At 41.9% G+C, this 18,295-nt stretch overlaps 1 protein-coding gene across 2 annotated transcripts in view; it reads left to right on the top strand.

Annotated features, from left to right (window-relative positions):
* The window catches only part of march8 (membrane-associated ring finger (C3HC4) 8), a 243,893-nt gene that overhangs the window by 203,675 nt on the left and 21,923 nt on the right, over positions 1-18,295 (top strand). The window lies entirely within an intron of this gene.

Here is an 18,295-nt window from a genome sequence, read left to right as displayed (position 1 = left end):
TTGCCTTTGTACTAATTCTCAGCAGTATTGTTTATTTTGTATGTATCTAATATTAAAGCTAACTCTGTGTGTGTGTGTGTGTGATGTGTGTGTGTGTGTGTGTGGGTGTGTTGTGTGTGATGTGTGTGTGTGTGTGTGTGTGTGTTGTGTGTTGTGTGTGTGTGGTGTGTGTGTTGTGTGTGTGTTCACTATGCACAGCCATAGTAATTAAGCAATTGACACCAAACTTGCTATGGTGACTGGGGGCACCAAGGGGGAGGGCAGTGGGGCCCTTAGGTTGAAAGTGTACATGCATGAACACCCACACACATGGTCAGCCTTATATATTAGATCACGACCCAGGTAGCAAGCATCACCTTTACTTACTATGTATTAGCGGCTGGCCAGGGTGCACTTTAATTACAATTCCAAACGGCCAACGCGTACAGCGTGCTAGTTTAAGCGCGCATGCGTACGTGCACTTTAATTACAGTCATGGCCCACTCACTGTAGCCCTTATTTTTGCAGTTCATGTGGTACTCAGTCAGGTAGCAAGCTAACACTTTACCTACTACATAGTATTGGCTGGCTAGGGTGTACTTTAATTACAATCCAAAATGTGCCAGAGCTTGCTGTGTGGCAGTTAAAGGGTGTGTTTTTTTTTGTTTTCCCCCAATTAAATGTACCTGCTGTGTATGGGATGCCAGAGCATTGCAAGTGATATGACATGCTATCACCTTTTATCATCATTCACTTGAGTCTCATAAATGTCACAAATTGCTCTATGAAAATGGAATGATTGCAACATACACACAATGCAATGCAACTTACTACACCTTAACTAAAGAAGAAATGGTGAATGAATGAAATACATAATGACATGGGGAAAATTCATCTCATGGAGGGTGTGAACCCGAATCTTCCACACTTGGTTTCAGTGTGGAATGTTCCTAGTAACCACTTGGCCATCACCCCTGCCCATACATATAACAGAAAATAGATATTTTTGACAACTGGTATTTTCTGCCTTCGTATAATTTAATTTTATATATATGAGTGTGTGGTAGAGAGGTGAGGAAGAGCATGCAGGCAGGGTGAAGTGGGTGGAGAAAGGTGGCAGGAGTGATTTCTGACTGAAGAATATCAGCAAGAGTGAAGGGGAAAGTTTACAAGACAGTAGTGAGACCAGCTATGTTGTACGGCTTAGAGACAGTGGCACTAACAAAAAGACAGGAGGTGGCAGAGCTGAAGATGTTGAATTCTCTTTGGGAGTGACGAAATGGACATGATTAGGAATTAACATATCAGAGGGACAGCTCAGGTGGGACAGTTTGGAGACAGTCAGAGAAGTGAAATTGAGATGGTTTGGACATGTGCAGAGGAGGGACCCAGGGTATATAGTGAGATGGATGCTGAGGATGGAGCCACCAAGCAGCAGGAGGAGAGGGAGGGTCAAAGAGGAGGTTTATGGATGTGCTGAGGGAGGACATGCAGGTGGTTGGTGTGACAGAGGAAGTTACAGAGGACAGGCTGAGATGGAAACCATTGATCTGGTGTGGCGACCACCTAAGCACTGTTATTTAAAAATAAACAAAAATAAAATCTGTCTACATGAAGATGCAAAACACATTGTACTGTCACTAACGTGCAAAAGCAACATGTGGCGACATAATTCTAACTTCTTTAGCCATGTTGGCCAATCAGAGAAGACAAAAACTCTTTTCCTTGTCTATACATAACACTTGAGGTTCTGATAAGCTTCACCTTGAGAAGTTTTTTAAACGCATCATTTTCAGTGATGTAAAACACAGTTGGCATGTTGACAAAGGCCAAAATACATATTAAAATCCTCATTTTACAAAGTAACCATGGACGTGTGGACAGGCCCTCAGATTTGGTGAAATTATTGTCCCTCACCATTGTTGCTGTGAAGGTTCTGAGGTTAAAAATTTTGCTTATTTTACATGAGATTTCTTTTTAGACTGTATTGTAATGACAGCAGGGTTAAGTGGCTTCTACTGGTTAAGTGTTTGTCTACTGCCCGTTGCTTTCAGTCAGGAGTTGCTCACCACTGCCACCTCCGTTTTGGAGAATATCGCAACAAAAAAAGCCTCACTATAAAGTCTTCTGCTGTTGTGCAGTTTCACAAACCCAGGTTACCAAATGTGTATGTGACTGAGGGCCAGCAGAGTCTCTGTGCAATAGCAGTCAATGGGCCTCACTCCCCCGAAATCTGAAGGGATACTCTGGCCATGTGACTACAGAGCCGGGTGTTGAGCCGACTGTTCAGCGTGTTTTCTCCCATGTCAGAGATTGCGAGTTGGGTCTCAAGGGGAGTAACTGGGAGGAGTCAGAATCACAACACATTTTATAGTCGCTACATGTACGATGGTGCATTCTGAGGTGTGTGGAAATAAACTAATTGAAAAGGACTTAAGGCAAAAACAATTCTTAGAATTTCATTTGCTGCAGCGTTTAGTATAATTTCTCAGGGATAAAGCTTAAAACAAAAAATGTTTGTGAACACAGTTCCAGAAAAGGCTGTCATCTGTGGTCAAACTGCTGTGCACTCGTCAAAAATCTTTTGTTTAACATGTCAAGAGATCAATATCAGAAGTCACCGCCCAGCCTGCTGAAGTGGTTTTTTAGTTTGCTTCAAGGTTCACGAAGGTTCATGAAGTTCCTTAATTAAAGAGATGAAGGACAAAGATTTCCTTGTGTTCTCTAAAGCTGCTGTCAGCGTGAAGCGTCTCCATGAGCTGAAGATGGATGGACGTGATTTAAGGTCATCTTAAACGCCAAAAAAAAAAAGACTGGCCATTTGTTCAGCCTTCTGCATAACTGCTACTAGAAAAATCACCCTGATTAAATCTCTAATGTGCATCAACAAAAGAAATGTTCTATTATTGCGCGGCTTACATTTCTCATAAAAACATGTTCACTGTTGTTTGATTTCTGTGTTTGGTCTTGGTAGAAGTGCTTGTGGTTGTGACTCAAATTTGGTTACTGTGTCAGTGTTTAATTGCAGTACCTAGGCTTTTCCTCCAACAGTCTAATCCTTCCTTATCCCTTTTGCGTCATGATGCGTCATACTGTTGAAATCTTAGCATCACAAGGGCATTCATGACCTTTGTCTACATTTTTAACGTGCCATATTTTGCCATAACAACTAGCTGGCTGCATACTTTGCCATCTGACAATGGCAGCAAAGTTTTACTTTTATCCAGTTTTGACATTTGCGATGTCATAAGAACATCCAGGGTTTTCATGTATCCCATAATCCCTTTCACGCCAGAGAGTCACTGCAGTCAAAACAACATAGAGAATCCACATGATGACAGTTGTAAATGAATATTATACTACAAAAATGTAATTTTTTATGCTTTTCATCACGTTAATAATCTTGCTAAAACAGTTATAACAAATAATGTGTCTGCTATGTTTAATCTGTGTGGAATTTAATAAACGGAAACCGAATTTCAGACATATATAGATATTAGTCTGGAACAAAGAGGACAGTGTTGTAAAGAACAATAATCAAGACGTTAAAGAGCAAACTTCACTTTCCCCCAGACGACATGATCAGGAAGCGAGCGGCGCTCACAGCAGCTCCCATTGAACATAACGGAGAGACAGCCTGTGATTCTCATGTGTTTACATGAAACAAATGTAATAACGTCTAAAAAACCCAGAGAATATATTCACGAGAGTTTTAGGCACAATATAAAAATAGTTTTATGTTGCGATGTTAATGGTGTTGTCCGTGTGCAGCGGTTAAAGTGCAGCCGGATCAGAGCGTCTCAATGCAGTTCTCAATGTTACTGAGATCTCGCAGCGTGGCGACCTCTCCGAGGTTTTGCAGGATTTGAAACCTGAAAAGGGTGGATATTGCTACTGAATTAAATAATAAAGAAAAACTCTATCATATATCACCATGTCAAGGAAATTGAAGAAGCATAAAAAGAAATTTTCAGATTCAGATCAACAGAAATACTGTGCAGAAATAAAATGAGTGTTGTGTGGGCCGCTGAAGAGGAGGTACTGCTGGCCCACTACCACCAGATGGCGCCCTGCTTGGAGTGCGGGCTTCAAGCACGAGAGGGCGTCGGAGCCGCTGGGAGTGACAGCTGTCACTTATCAGCACCAGCTGTCACTCGTTCAACTCATCACCATATAAGCCGGACTGCAACTCCACCTCCTCGCCGAGAAATCAGCTACCGTTCCAGGTAATCTTTCTCTGCTGTGATTTTCTGAGTGGTTGAACATTGTTCTGTGTGCAGCCGTGTATCCTGTGGACTCAGTCTGTAACTGGATTGGCGGATAGTGTGACTTGCGATGTCTTCGCCTCACACTCCTTCCAGGGAGAGTGACTGACAGGAGCTGCATGGGTGATTCTGTGTCTGGAGGTGGAGGTTCTCCCTCCCGGAGGAACTAAGCTTTACACGATTGCTGGGTGTGTATTCACACACCCACCATTAACTGTTTCTGTTTCTGCCAGCAGTACCGGGTCTGACTGCTGAAGACAGTGGCCACCTGGGGCACAGGGCTTGGCGGCTCTGGTGTTCTTCAGATCCGTTGGTGGTGGAAGCTGTGTGGGATCCGGCTCTTCTCTCGCCAGACGTCTTCTATCTTTGAGCCTGCCCACACGTCACCTTGTGTATATTTGACAACCCACATTATTGTTATTGTCTGTATTTCGTTGTGCGATTCACAACATTAAATTGTTACTTTTGGCTTATCCATTGTCCGTTCATTAACACCCCCTGTTGTGGGTCCGTGTCACGACACCTTCCCAACAATGAGGACCATTTTAGCAACAAATTTTTGGAGATGTTAAAAAAAATCACATAACTTTTGACTTCTTCTGTAGCAGAGGTGGTAATATTTTTTCCTCTATAACAATAGTGTAACTTCTGTGCAGAAAACAAATCCTCATATCAGACTCAAATCTGAGTTTAAAAGAACATTTTGAGATGGAGAACCTCTGCAAAGGCTGCAACAGTGACACGTCACAAGAAAAGTTACCACGCCTTTAATTTTCTTCTGTTCCCTCCTTTGTGTGAGCGTACATGTGTGCGTGCATGTGTGCAGAAAGATCCTAAAGTTCAGTGTTGAGAGCAAACCTCTTCTGGTTTTATCAGTTATTTCAGGTCAGGTCTGGCAACATAAGCTGGTACTGCACGGCACCATATCCACCACACTATGGAATCACCCTTAACAACCACTCAGGCAGACCGCTGGTCCATCCCCACCTCACAAATGTGGACATTTATCTGTTGCAGCCAGGTGATGCATGAACATCCCCTTGGCCTTTTCCAGTTTTTATTTATTGATTCTGATTTAAATTAGTTTCCTGAGAAACATTCTGTGTGTAAAATGTAGATCTACCCCTCTTTACCTTTTTGCTAAATAGAGTTTGGTGTTATGACATGCCGTCTGATGTCATGACGCATTCGTTTTGCAAAACCAAACAATAAAATATGGCAGCACTGAGAAGAATAATTAAATAATCACATCCAAGGCAGCAGTCTTTCTCAAGGACTGTGCGACTGAAGTAAAAACAAGTGGGGGAGGAAGAGGATCATTTATGTACAGAAGCAGCACTACATGGAGCGGGTGAGAGGTTAAACAAGGATTTATGATCAGAGTATTTGTTTGTGTCATCAAGCACAATAAACAGATGTTAATTAAATACTAAATGTGTTGTGAGTGTTTAGATACAGTTTGCACACCAGAGCCAGAGCGCCACAAGTGAATGCACAAATTAAAGTATAAACTACTTTTCTCACTTTACAGCTTAACAACAATACATGTGGCAGTACCAGTGCTGCCTCATGTATTTTCTAAGCAGTTGTGTAGAATATTGAAACCTGTTTCGGTTATTGCTGAAGGTCCTAAGACAAACATTATGTGAGAGCAGATTGTTAATGTGTCGGTGAATGAAGGAGAAACTTGTACAGTGTATTACGAAGCTAGTGATTATTCTTCAGCTGCGCCTGTCGCTCTGTTATTTAGCTCAATTCAGAAGGAGACAGGGCAGCATTGTTAGTTACCTTAGTTTTAATAGATAGCCTTCAACCATATGTCTACACAGCTGAGTTAAAATAGTGAATGAGTTATTGTTCTCTGCAATCAGTGGAATGTACGATGTGCCTCTCTTTAAAAAAAAAAAGTCTTCAGTTTTTGGTCACATGTTGGTGTAACTAAGCATATTCTATTACCATTATTTTTGCTGTGGAAACGAGGGAAACATTTAGGTTTTATATTATTATAAAGTGTCACCATGGAGCTGTATTCAATCTTTTGCCATGGTGTCACTGAGGAACATGTTGACGGTCAGGTTGTTGTCAGTGCCGTCCAGCTTGGTGCTGCCTTTGACCCTGAATAAATAGGACAGGTTAAGTACCAGAGAGGTTATTCGTCTTAAAAACCTCAAATACAATGAGCCTGCATAGATGTGAGGTAAAATGTGATTAATTTTATTTGTTCAGTGTTCTATGCGGCAGCACTCTAGTGAGTTTAGGGAGCATACACCAGTGCTGCACATCACCACATTCATGACAGAACTGCCCTGGATCTTTATAGACAACCACTTAGCAGACCACTGATCCATCCCCACCTTCTAAAAGTAGCCTTCTGTCTCCCACGCAGTTCTTACACTGGTATCCCCTCAACCTTTTTCCAGTAGTTGCAGTAGTTGAGGCATCTGAGTGCTGGATTGGGCCCAGTGAAGCACACTACATAGCTGTAGTGTGGTAGCTGATGTTCCCTCACAGTGCAAGCATTATGCCTCACCTGGGTCTCTTTAAGTAACCAGTCCTTTGATGCAGTCATTCCAGTGGTATCCAAGGATTCTCAAGAGAGATCTAGTACCAGAAACATCCAATCATCACCTTAGGTTGTTTCTGGAATCCAAATGTCACACTCATACATCAAGACTTGAAGCACCAGAACCCTGACAGCTGGGAGCTTCCTTCTGCAGCATGAATTCTCTTCACCTCATTAGCTGAGCTCTGAAACATGAATGTCACTGTTGTTAAAAGTAAATGCTTCAATACATTCAACACTTTGACCCCAAGCAGAAGGCTGAGCCCAAGACATCATTAAAAGACAGTGTCTTAGTCTTTTTCCAAGACAGTCACAAACCCAGACACTGTGACTACTCTCAGATTATATATGCTGCAATCAGGGCAACCATGGAGTCCACAAATATTTTAGTATTGTCCACAAAGTCAGGATCAGTGAACATTTTCTCTCTGGCAAATGCATGGAAGTTGCTGAACTCCATGGCCCTGCCCAAAACCCAGTCTGTGGAGGCTCTGACCAGAGTAAGAGCCAGAACACATCTCTGGTGAATCTCAGAATGTGCTATGAAGAAGTCAGACACTCTGCCCCCACACTATACAGCACTGAGAGTGCCATTATACAAGTTGACTATGATTTCGAGCAACTTGTTGGGGATCCTGTGAATTTTCAGGAATTCCCACAGAGCAGTCTGATCATCTGAGCCATGCACTTTGTGAAAATCAACAAAAGAAGCCTTAACAGTATTCATGCTTGCAGAGCTAGGATGTAGTCAATGGTTGACTTCTTGAGCATGAAACCAGACTGTCGTGGTAGCTCAGCCACAAACAGCAGGCATTAAATCCTGTTAGGATTGATCCTTGCAAGTACCTTGCCCAGCACATTGGGCAGACCAACCCCCCTATAGTTGTTGAAATTTTAATGGTCCAGGTGATGTTTTCCAAAAGGAAGGACATTTTTTTTTTTTTTTTGCAATATGATTTAAAGTGGCATCTCCACGCATTTGAAGATGCTCGGGTCATGATAGCACTGTTCCGTGGAGCATTCTTCATCCTCAGCTGTTTCACCACCTTTGCAGTCTCACTGAAGCGCTTATCACACTATGACTGATCAAGGAAACATGAACTGATATGAATTTTGGATATCAGTTTGTGTTTGTTTTTGTTCTGTAAAACTCCTTTTCTCATTCCTTAAATGTTCCTTTTCAGCTGATGTACACCGGAAAGTTTTATGTATGCTCAAAACTTTGAGCAGACATCAGGCAGATGGTCTTCCTCCCCTGTGGTTACATGTTTATCGTTTGTCCTCTACTTGCTTGTTACTTGTTGCTTGCTTGTGGCTTTCCGATGCTTCAGACTGGGCTTCTGATTTTTTCCAAATCTCCAGGGCAGGGTGTGAATTTAGCACAAGGGGAGAGGTTGTTTACTGTCCTTGCTCAGCCCCACTGAGCACCGGCACAGTGAGAATGCTCTTTCACCACACAAACTTAGTGAGGAAGCATGACATCATGATCCCTGCGAGAAGCTGGTTTATAGCCACATTTGCTTTCACACCTGTGTGAATCCTGCTCAAATCTGGCTCCCCCCAGCATGTTATTAAAAACATGCATTGATGGTGGGTTTTTACGTAGCTTTTACAGTTGCAGCAGCTCTTTTCCTCATGCACAGAAATGGCATTTCTTACATACTTAAAGTGTAAGCTGTTAAGTTTCTATCACTGTAGTGGCTGTGGAGTAGTTTTGGCTGCACAATCACAGTTTAGAAGACCACTGATGACCTATTTTAGCTTGGTGAAAACCTGCATAAGGGGGGGCTCTTCAGACCTCGAATAAGCTTGGTTCTAGTGCTGTGCACAGAAGTTATTGCGCAAGATGAACACAATAGAGAAAATACATTAAAAAAGCAGCCGATTATTCTTGTTCTTATACATTTGTCTTTGTGTGATTAATAATGACTGACTGACTAAAGAGAATCTGAACTATTCAGGGACAGACAGAAACTGGCTGCAGCGCCAATATTGACTTGTGGATTGATTTGTATCAGGCCACAAGCTATAATTCCACTTTAGTTAGTAACTGTTAGAATCGATTGGTAATTACTGTAGTTTCTTAATGGGCCTACATGCCTTCTGTGTCTTTATTTTAGCAACCTAAAGACCTTGGAATAGTTTCATCTTGCGTATAACAAAGTAATACTGGACACTTGACTAGATGTTGTTGAAGGCTTCAACAGCTCATGCTGCTTTTTATTATCAGCTCTGTCCCGACAGGCACATCCATCTGACCTGTCTGTAAATGCTGAAAAATTTTGTAACCTTGCATTTGCCAGCCTTTCTGGGACTTTGTCTCCTCGCTGTATTTCATTGCAGTGCTGCTTTGTCTCTTGATGCAGACATCTTTTGCCTGCCACTGCTTTAATCACATAGATTAACTGCCTGTCTTGAGTTTTTCCTTTCTGTCATCCTGCACATCAGTGCATGGCACATGTTCACTTCTACACAGCTCGAACCCAGCGGCAGCGTGTTTTTGCTTTATTTTCTTGACATCTTTAGCAACATAACATAAAATATGGTTTCTTCAATTTATGAAATAACACAGGTGTTGCATGACTTCTGGTTTGTGGTGGGGTGTATTTCATTTTTGTGTAGCTGGCCTCTAAACTCTATTTTTGTTGTCTGTTTACTAGGCGGGGAGTCCGACTTCTGTCAATGCTCCATGCAGCTTCTCAAGGACGTCAGTTTCTCCTTCCAGCCAAGACATCTGCAGGTACACACGTGCACACACACCACTTGCAGCCTTCAGTCTCCAACCTTTTCTAGAGCAGTAATGTTTTCTGCTCTGGTTTATTTTTTAGCTGATGTATTGACCTGTCAAAAGAAAAGATATTTTTATTCATTAGTGTAGTGTGCACTACACGTTCACTTTGGTATTGCTTGGAATGCACATAAGCTGCTATAAAATGGTTTTTATTGTATGTATTCCAGCTGGAAAAAGTTCCCTTCTGTGTGTTGGCGGGGTTGTTTTTTTTTTTTTCCTTTCAAATTCCCACAGTATTCAACTGCATGTTTTCTCTCATTTTACTCCGCTCTTTGTTCTTTGTCGTTCCTCTCCTGTTGTCCTGTACCTTGACCATGTATTTACAAACAAATTCACACCAGCAGTCAGGATCAGGGCCATGGAAAGCAGACAGCTGTGGTTCTGCTGAATTCTAATGGTAAAACCAGTCACGGCTCAGCAGGTATTTCAGTGGCCACGTTCTGCGTAGATGCCCTCCAGGCCTCCAAGCAGCGAGATTGGCTCTGTTTGCTTTGCCCGTCCTCTGTCAACATCCATACCAACAGCTCTCTCAGGTTTTCTGCATCGCTGAATGATATGGGTCAGCGCGTGGACAGTCTCTGCCGGAGTCTGCACTTTATTGACCGCACCTGCTCAGAGGGAGAGCTCGAACTGAAGCCAGAACCAGCTCAGCCGCTCAGCATTAATCAAAGACCGCACACAATCAACGACAAGCTGGCAACAGCATCCGCACACCAACCTAACCCAAATCTAACCTCAACATGTGCCCACTCCCACCTTGCCACTTCCTTTTCCAACAACTACAAATATGTGGTGAGCATCCCTCCCATCCATTGCTTCCCATCTGACTCTTCCACCCTAATAACAACATCCGCCATCACCACTCCCCCAGCTCCCATATCCTCCGTCTCTTTCTCCCCTTCTCTCGATCCTCAACCTCATCCAGCTTGCAGTGCTCGGAATTGGACAGCTATGCCACTCACCTCCACACCAGCAAGTCGTCTAGCACCCTACTGGAAGGTAGTGAGTCAGAGATTGCAGCTGAGAACCTCATGGGTGATGATAATGTGTTTGAGGATGACCAGGACTCACCTATTGCAACTCCAAGGGGATAGGCCAGTCGGCATCCCAGGATACCTCCACCGTCGCCGCATCAGGGATTCCACAAGCCCCGCTGTGCATCATGGATGAGGACAGTGATCTGGACAGTGTCTCATCCCCTTTGGTAGAGAAAACTGGGCCACTGTCACCATGTTCAATATTTGGGGACTGCTGCAGGTGGGTGACTGTCTGGATGGTGTAGTCCATACCCACCCTTCCTGTAACATGTTAGTGACCAAGTGCTGTGATGTAGTGGTGAATGCAAGAGCCCTGTCGAGTAGTAAAGAGCTGCATAGTGTAACTAGAAATATCTTGAAATTCAACAGCTTTAACTGTTTTTACAAACTGCTTGGAGTTTGTCCTTAATCACCCTCTTTTGTTTGTCTGCAGCTTAAACGTGACACTATTTGATGCCGTATAATTTCAGCTTTTCGTAGTTCGGCAGCACCCTGTGTTCCATCCTTCTTGTAAAGATGGGTTTCTGCAATTTTTCATTGTTATTAGATCGATGGGGTGTTAAGGGGTGGCACTTGGGCTGTGAGATCTGTGATTGATTTCTCTCATAAGTTAGTGCTTGTCGTATAAACACCAGGTAGACATTTTGATGCAGGAATGGAAGGGAAAAGTGTTAACAAAGGTGTTAAGAAAAAGAGGGATGACAGATGTTGGGGTAGAATGTTTAATAGAATTGTGGTGAAGTATGTCTCTCAGAAAAAATTGCAGAACAGAGGCAGACTGGTAACTGGTAACATCAAACAGAGTTGGAGTGATGAAGTCTGTCTGAGTGCGTCAACAAGACACTCAGACAAGGCAGTGGCTCTAATGTTTGATTGGTGGATCCAGGCTGTATGGTAGTAATATTTGATTACAGACCTGTCTCTCTATTACACTTGTGGCTCTCCAACCCCTGCAGGTAAGATTTGAAATTGGAACTCATAAAGAAACTGCTGAGCCTGTTTTGCATCTCGGTTAGAGTCCCTTGCTGTCAGTATTCCACTTGAGAATTCATTAGTGTTATTGCACCTTGAAACTTGCATGAACTTGATCCCTGCACTGCTACGCAATTTGTTGTGCCAGTGTTACCCGCTTTGTCATGCTGGATGCCGCGCTTTGTGCCACTTTACACCACGCTAGATAAATAACAATTTCATAGCAGATGACACATTTGCACTCAGAACTTAGCTGATGAAACCATTCTTTCATCGCTTCCAGAATCAGAGAAATTGTATCTATAGCTGCAGGTCGTCTCATGCACATCGTGCAGTGGCGAACGCATTTGGAATCTTGTCTCAAAGGTAATTACTTATATATATTGTAGTGGCTTGGTAAAACAGTTGCATTTTCATTTCTTTTTATGAGTTTGATAATGTATCTATAAAGTTAAGTTTATTATAGATGTAACATCTTGTCATAATCGTTCAGATGCGCAGTGACACGCATTGACATACAGTGTTTTAAAATAGGTTGTGCAATGTTCACGACTAGTTCACAAAATTTATGCCTGCCAGAAGTATTGAACATTTCAAAATTTTCTTTGTGCACAGTTTACAGCGAGTTTACGCACTGGCACGCCATATTGCATGCAATTATCAAGGTGACTTTAAGTTTTCAAAACGAAGGAATGTCACTTATATGTGTCTGTCGTTTTCCCCCCTGCGCTACAGTCTGTACGTCAGCTGTGTGCTGATGGCAAACCAGAGAAACACAAGCTTAGAATTGGTGAGGTGAAGGCCAGAGACCAAGAGGTAGATTACTGGCTTGAAATAACCTCACACACAAACAAACATGTCGTGCCAGCTCTGTCTGTCAGGTGATTGAAATGTAAGGCGAGAGCAAGGGTTAACTGTAGCTGAGCGTGTGGTTGTTTTTCACAGAGGAGTGCCTTGTAAATTATTATCCAACTCTTCTGTTTACACTATTTCAAAAAGTATACATTATATCTGGCAGTCAGCTCAGAGGTTATGCCATGTTTCTTATTGGCCATGTCACCTTTTGACTTGCACGCTTGTAACGCTGCAGTAAAAATATCATGATGTATTGATTTGTGAATAATGGTCCTCTCAATGTGTATTGAACTCTTAAGAGCTTTTTTTACTGTGTCAACAAAGTAGTCTTTCTGAAAGGTTTTGCAGTGTGAGAGATGCAGTGGTGGTCAAGTGGTTATGGTTCAGTTTAGAGTTTGAAACGTGTCTCCTTTGAACCCAAGCTGGGAGACCTTTATTTGTGATTCTCTCCCCCATCTCTGAGCAAAGACTCTCTTCTGTCCAAAATGCCCCTCAAAACAAGAAAATGAGATTTTGGAATGTGTACGATTTTATTAGTTTGCTCATGACTGCGCATTGTTTGTTGGCCAGTCATTTTGAAATTTGATCATTTCAAAATGACTTGGGTTCACAGTAAAATTTGGGTCCACAGCAAATACCACTTTGCATCATCACGACAAACCACCGAGCCAACTGTTACATCCAAGTGAAAGACGGGGCACTAGTGGTGTGGTGGACCAGAATTGGTCTGGTGCTGCAAACAAAAAAAAAAGTCCTGAGAGTTGCCGAGTGGTGTGCCTGTTTGGAGGACTCTTCACAGTCCAAGTCTGGGAGCACGCTTTGCTGCATCCATGACACCATGGAACCACTTTGGGTCCTGGATGGCAACTACCCAGATAGACAACCGCTCCATCCAAATAATTCCTGAAATAATTACACGCAGTTGAAATTGATTTCCTTTTTGCAAGGTTTCTTTCATAATAAAAGTCCTAAACACACACTGCATTACAAACACTCGGAGCACTTGGTAAGTTTACAGTGTCATACTTTTGAGGTCAGTTTTGTGTGGTGGTTGGCACATAAGTTTCCCATTTCCAGGAACCTCCATTCCTACAGTTTACTACTGGTGAGCACGTTGTGAGCACGTTTGTGGCGACTTGTGAAAAAGTTTGAAAAGTGACATGCAGTCACTTGAAACAAACTTTGTGCATCCAAAAAAACCTTAAACAAAGTTAATTATATCAGAGAGGCTGCTCTTGTATATCAGTCATACAGGATGAGAACAATGCAAGTTTTTTTTTTCTTCTTCTTCTTTTGTTTTATCATTAAAAAGGGTTGGCGAGTAACATGTTTGAATTAATTAGTCTTACTTAATGTTTTCACATCCTGTTGTGATACCGTTGCATATTCGTACATTGCGATGATGCTGCTCATACGATTTATGGTACAGCCTAGGGGTCTATGCCAGATTACAGCATTATCAAAGTACCAGTATAAGACGTTCTGTATGTGTACCGGTAATCCTGTCCCTGTATTTTCGATATATCAGTGCTGGATGTGGTGAGCTGTGTTTGTCGTTTTATGCAGCAGCTCAGAGTTGAAAAAACAGTTTGTGTTGTCTCTCTGTGGATTTTTAACAACTAAAATGTTTAATCAGGATAATTCGGCACTAAGATTAATTGATGAGCCATATAAAAATATCTTTATGTAATTTAACTTTTCTGCATAAATAAAGTTTTAAGAATTGTCTATATATAAAAGCGTAGCAGCGGTAGTGGCCAAGTGGTTAGTGTGCTTGGCTTCAGTGCGGAAGGTTCCCTGTTCAGACCCCACCCCTGCCACATTTCTCCATGCAATGTGGAGTTGCGTCAGGAAGGGCATCCGGCGTAAAACTTGTGCCAAATCAACATGCAGACCCACTTTGGATCCGCTGTGATATGATAACTCTACAGCAACTCTACAGCCCAAGCCCAACCCCGGGATTGTGAACTAATCCACTTGTGAAATTGGTGGGTTTTGCTGATCCAGAAGGGCACTTTCAGTTTTTGTTCATAAATGATCTGTGCAGCAATGCATTTTGTTTTCAGTGGATTTGGCTTTGCAATTAATTGTGTTAAGTTTGACTAAATAATCGAAGAGAAACATGTCTATAAACATCACATCCAAATGTTCTTTGATATTTTTCCTGAGTATCTGTGTAATTCTATAACCTTTATTCAAAAATATGACTTTGTTTAAAAATGTATTGTTCTCCCTTAAGGCAAGAACAAGAACAAAAAGGCGATTAATCCCCTCTGCAGAAATAAGAAAAGGAAGACTGCTTCTAGGGGTGTTACTGCTAATTGAATTGTGCTTTTCCGCTGATCCGTGTGACTCTGGCAGAAGGCAAAGCTTAAACTGTTCCAACTGAAAAGAGGAGAGAGGAAAATGCCTTCTATTGCACTCTGCCTCATATCACCCCTGTGAATATCTGCAGAGGAAAACAAAAGGTATCTGCACTAAAAAATTCATTAGAAAATAAATACAAAAAACATGAGGCCATATACCAAAGACTAGCTGGAGGGAAGTGATCTGTGGACGACACACTGATGGAGATCAGGAAGGAAGAACAGGAAGAAAGGAGAGCTGTAATGTCGCTGAATTTGTTTCCCTTCGCAGTTTGTGGAGTTTATGGTCACCCCACCCCATTTTAATGTTGACATACTCCAACAGCGTTGTTGCCATCTTAAAATTTGCATTAAGCAGAGTATGTTTGGCTGCTCAAACGATCCAAATTAAATCTTGAATTTATGCCTGAAGGAGATTAGTACTGCTGCATGGATATTCCCTGCACTTGGCAAAAATGTAGATGATGGATGGATTGTTGGGTGAGTGGGATGGTCCAACCCAGTTTTCTGCAAACAGTAACTCAAACAATAAATGCTGTCATCCTAAATTTGTAAGCCCCTTGAATGACAAAGACCAGATTAGTCTGTGGTTAACTTTGATGAAACCAATCAATTGAGCAAAAAAACATCTTTGTTTTGCCGCTATAATCCAGTCGTGATGCATGATTGTGGATAAAATTATTCGCATTTTTCTTATTTGGACATGAGATTACCATTCTCTCTAAAGTCCCCACCCCCACCCTCCACACACACACACACACACACACACCATAAACATTTATTGCATTCATTTATAAAAAGTGTCCCAAAAGTCTGTGGGGAGTTGGCATTACAGTGACATAGTGTACTAAATGTCTGGCGCCATCGACAACAAAGATTTCCATCATGGTTCGTAAAACACTGTGAAACATAATAATTTGATCAACGTAGTCATGAAACTTTAAGATTGTTCAAGGCGACCTGATGTATTCTTTGTGGCTTTGGTAAAGTTGAATCCATTTCGAGACACCAAAGCAGACATAAACTCTCAGCAGCTGCACACCTGTTCTGTTCCGTGAGCATCCGTCCTTGAGATATGCATACACACACACACACACACACACACACCAGAGGAAAGACACCCATGTTGCCCGTTTGAAGTCTAATCAAGCTAAAGTTTTGATAAGAGCTTTTGTCTCTCTCGCTCGCTTTCACTGAATTTACTTTGAGTTTTCTCTGCTTTGTATCACGTGCTCTAATGCAGCTTTGACGTTTAAGATAGAAAGTAGAAGTGCTTGTGTTGTTGCAGCTGATGCTTTGAAGAAAAATGCATCAGAATTATTGTCATGAAAACAGATATGAATTGAGCTTGTGATTTTAATGATTAATCGTGCAGCTGGTACATAATTTAATTTAATTTATTAATTTATATAGCACCAAATCACGACAAAGTCGCACCAAGGCGCTTCACATAATTCACAACAACACAAATTAATCTAAATTCAAAATTAAAAGCAAGAAAAGCACAGTTAAAAGATAAAACACAGTAGAATAAAAAGAAATTACAAAGCAAACACAAACAGATTAAAAAATTAATGATAAGACAGTCTAAAAAAGTGGGTCTTCAGTCTTGATTTAAAAATCTCCACCGTGTCAGACTGCCGAATAACAGCAGGTAGATCATTCCAAAGAGCCGGACCACGGTAGGAAAAGGCTCTATACCCCACAGACTTTTTGTTCATCCTCGGAACACACAGAAGCCCTGCGCCCTGCGAACGCAAAGGCCTCGCAGGTACGTAGGGCTTAACCAAGTCCGCCAAGTAGGAAGGCGCCAGTCCATGAACAATTTTATAAACCAACAATAAAACTTTAAAATCCAATCTGGCAGAAACCGTTAGCCAATGAAGGGATGCCAGAATGGGAGTAATGTGGTCAAACCTTCTACTTTGTGTCAAAATTCTGGCAGCAGCATTCTGCACCAACTGAAGTCCTCGAATGCTAGACTGCGGCAGACCAGAAAATAAAGCATTACAATAATCCAATCTAGAAGAGACAAATGCGTGAATCAATCTCAGCATCAGCCATAGACAGGATGGGGCAAATCTTTGCTATATTTCTCAGATGAAAGAAAGCAGTCCTCGTAATGTCCCTAATGTGGAGGTCAAAGGACAACGTAGGATCAAAGATTACCCCAAGGTTCCTCACTTTGTCAGTATGATGTATAACACATGAACCTAGGCTAAGCGCCAGCTGATCAAATTGGTGCCGATGTCTTGCTGGGCCAAGAACCATAATTTCAGTCTTATCAGAGTTCAAAAGTAGAAAGTTGCTAGACATCCAACTTCTCACTGCTGCAAGACAGTCCTGTAAAGATTTTATGTGGACAGGATTTCCAGCAGCTATCAGCATATACAACTGAGTATCATCAGCATAACAATGAAAAGCAACCCCGAAATGCCGCAAAATGTTCCCAAGGGGTGCCTTATACAGGGAAAAAAGCAAGGGACCCAGAACGGATCCCTGCGGAACCCCGAACTTCATGCCCTTAAAGTCAGAGGTAGTGTCATTGCACAAAACACAATGGGAACGACCAGACAGATAAGACGTCAGCCACACAAGAGCAGTTCCAGTAATCCCGAAACAGTTTTCTAGCCTATCAAGTAGAATATGATGATCAACTGTGTCAAACGCAGCACTGAGATCCAACAACACCAATGCTGTAGTAGTATCCGAGTCCATTGCTCGCAGAAGATCATTAACTACTTTAATAAGTGCTGTTTCTGTGGAGTGATGTCGTCTAAAAGCAGACTGCAGTGGCTCAAAAAGGTCATTCTCAGTAAGATAGTCCACAAGCTGCCGTGAAACCACCTTTTCCAGAATTTTAGAGCAGAATGATAGATTTGATATCGGCCTATAATTTTTCAATTCACCAGGATCAAGATTAGATTTCTTGAGTAGTGGTTTAACCACTGCAGATTTAAAACAATTTGGAACAGATCCAGAGTTTAAAGAAAGGTTAACAATTTCCAGCACAGTCAACCCAAGAATGGGCCAAAGATCCTTAAACAATTTTGTTGGTATAGGATCAAATAAACAAGTTGTGCTTCTAGTAGACATCACGAGTTTCGTCAGCACACCTTGTGAGATACTGTTAAATTCCGTGAATCTAGGTAGCACCTCAGTAGTAGTCCCCAGCTCAGTAGCTGGATACAATGATTCAACCAAAGTATGCTGAGATGTGCTCAACCTAATATCTTCTATTTTCTTTTCAAAATAGTCCAGAAAGTCCTGTGCTGAAAAAGGAGAACGACCAACAGGTGGCTGTCCATGAATAAGAAATGCCACCGTATCAAACAAGAACTTTGAGTTATGCTTGTTTTTGTTGATCAATTCAGAATAATACGCCTGCTTCGTAGCCAATAAAGCATGCTTATAATCTAAAATAGCTTCACGCCACGCAAGGTGAAACACCTCTAGTTTGGAACTAC

The sequence above is a fragment of the Thalassophryne amazonica genome, chromosome 13 (assembly GCF_902500255.1).
Source record: "Thalassophryne amazonica chromosome 13, fThaAma1.1, whole genome shotgun sequence".
NCBI classification, from domain to species: Eukaryota; Metazoa; Chordata; class Actinopteri; order Batrachoidiformes; family Batrachoididae; genus Thalassophryne; species Thalassophryne amazonica.
This window is presented reverse-complemented; position numbering and strand designations above follow the sequence as displayed.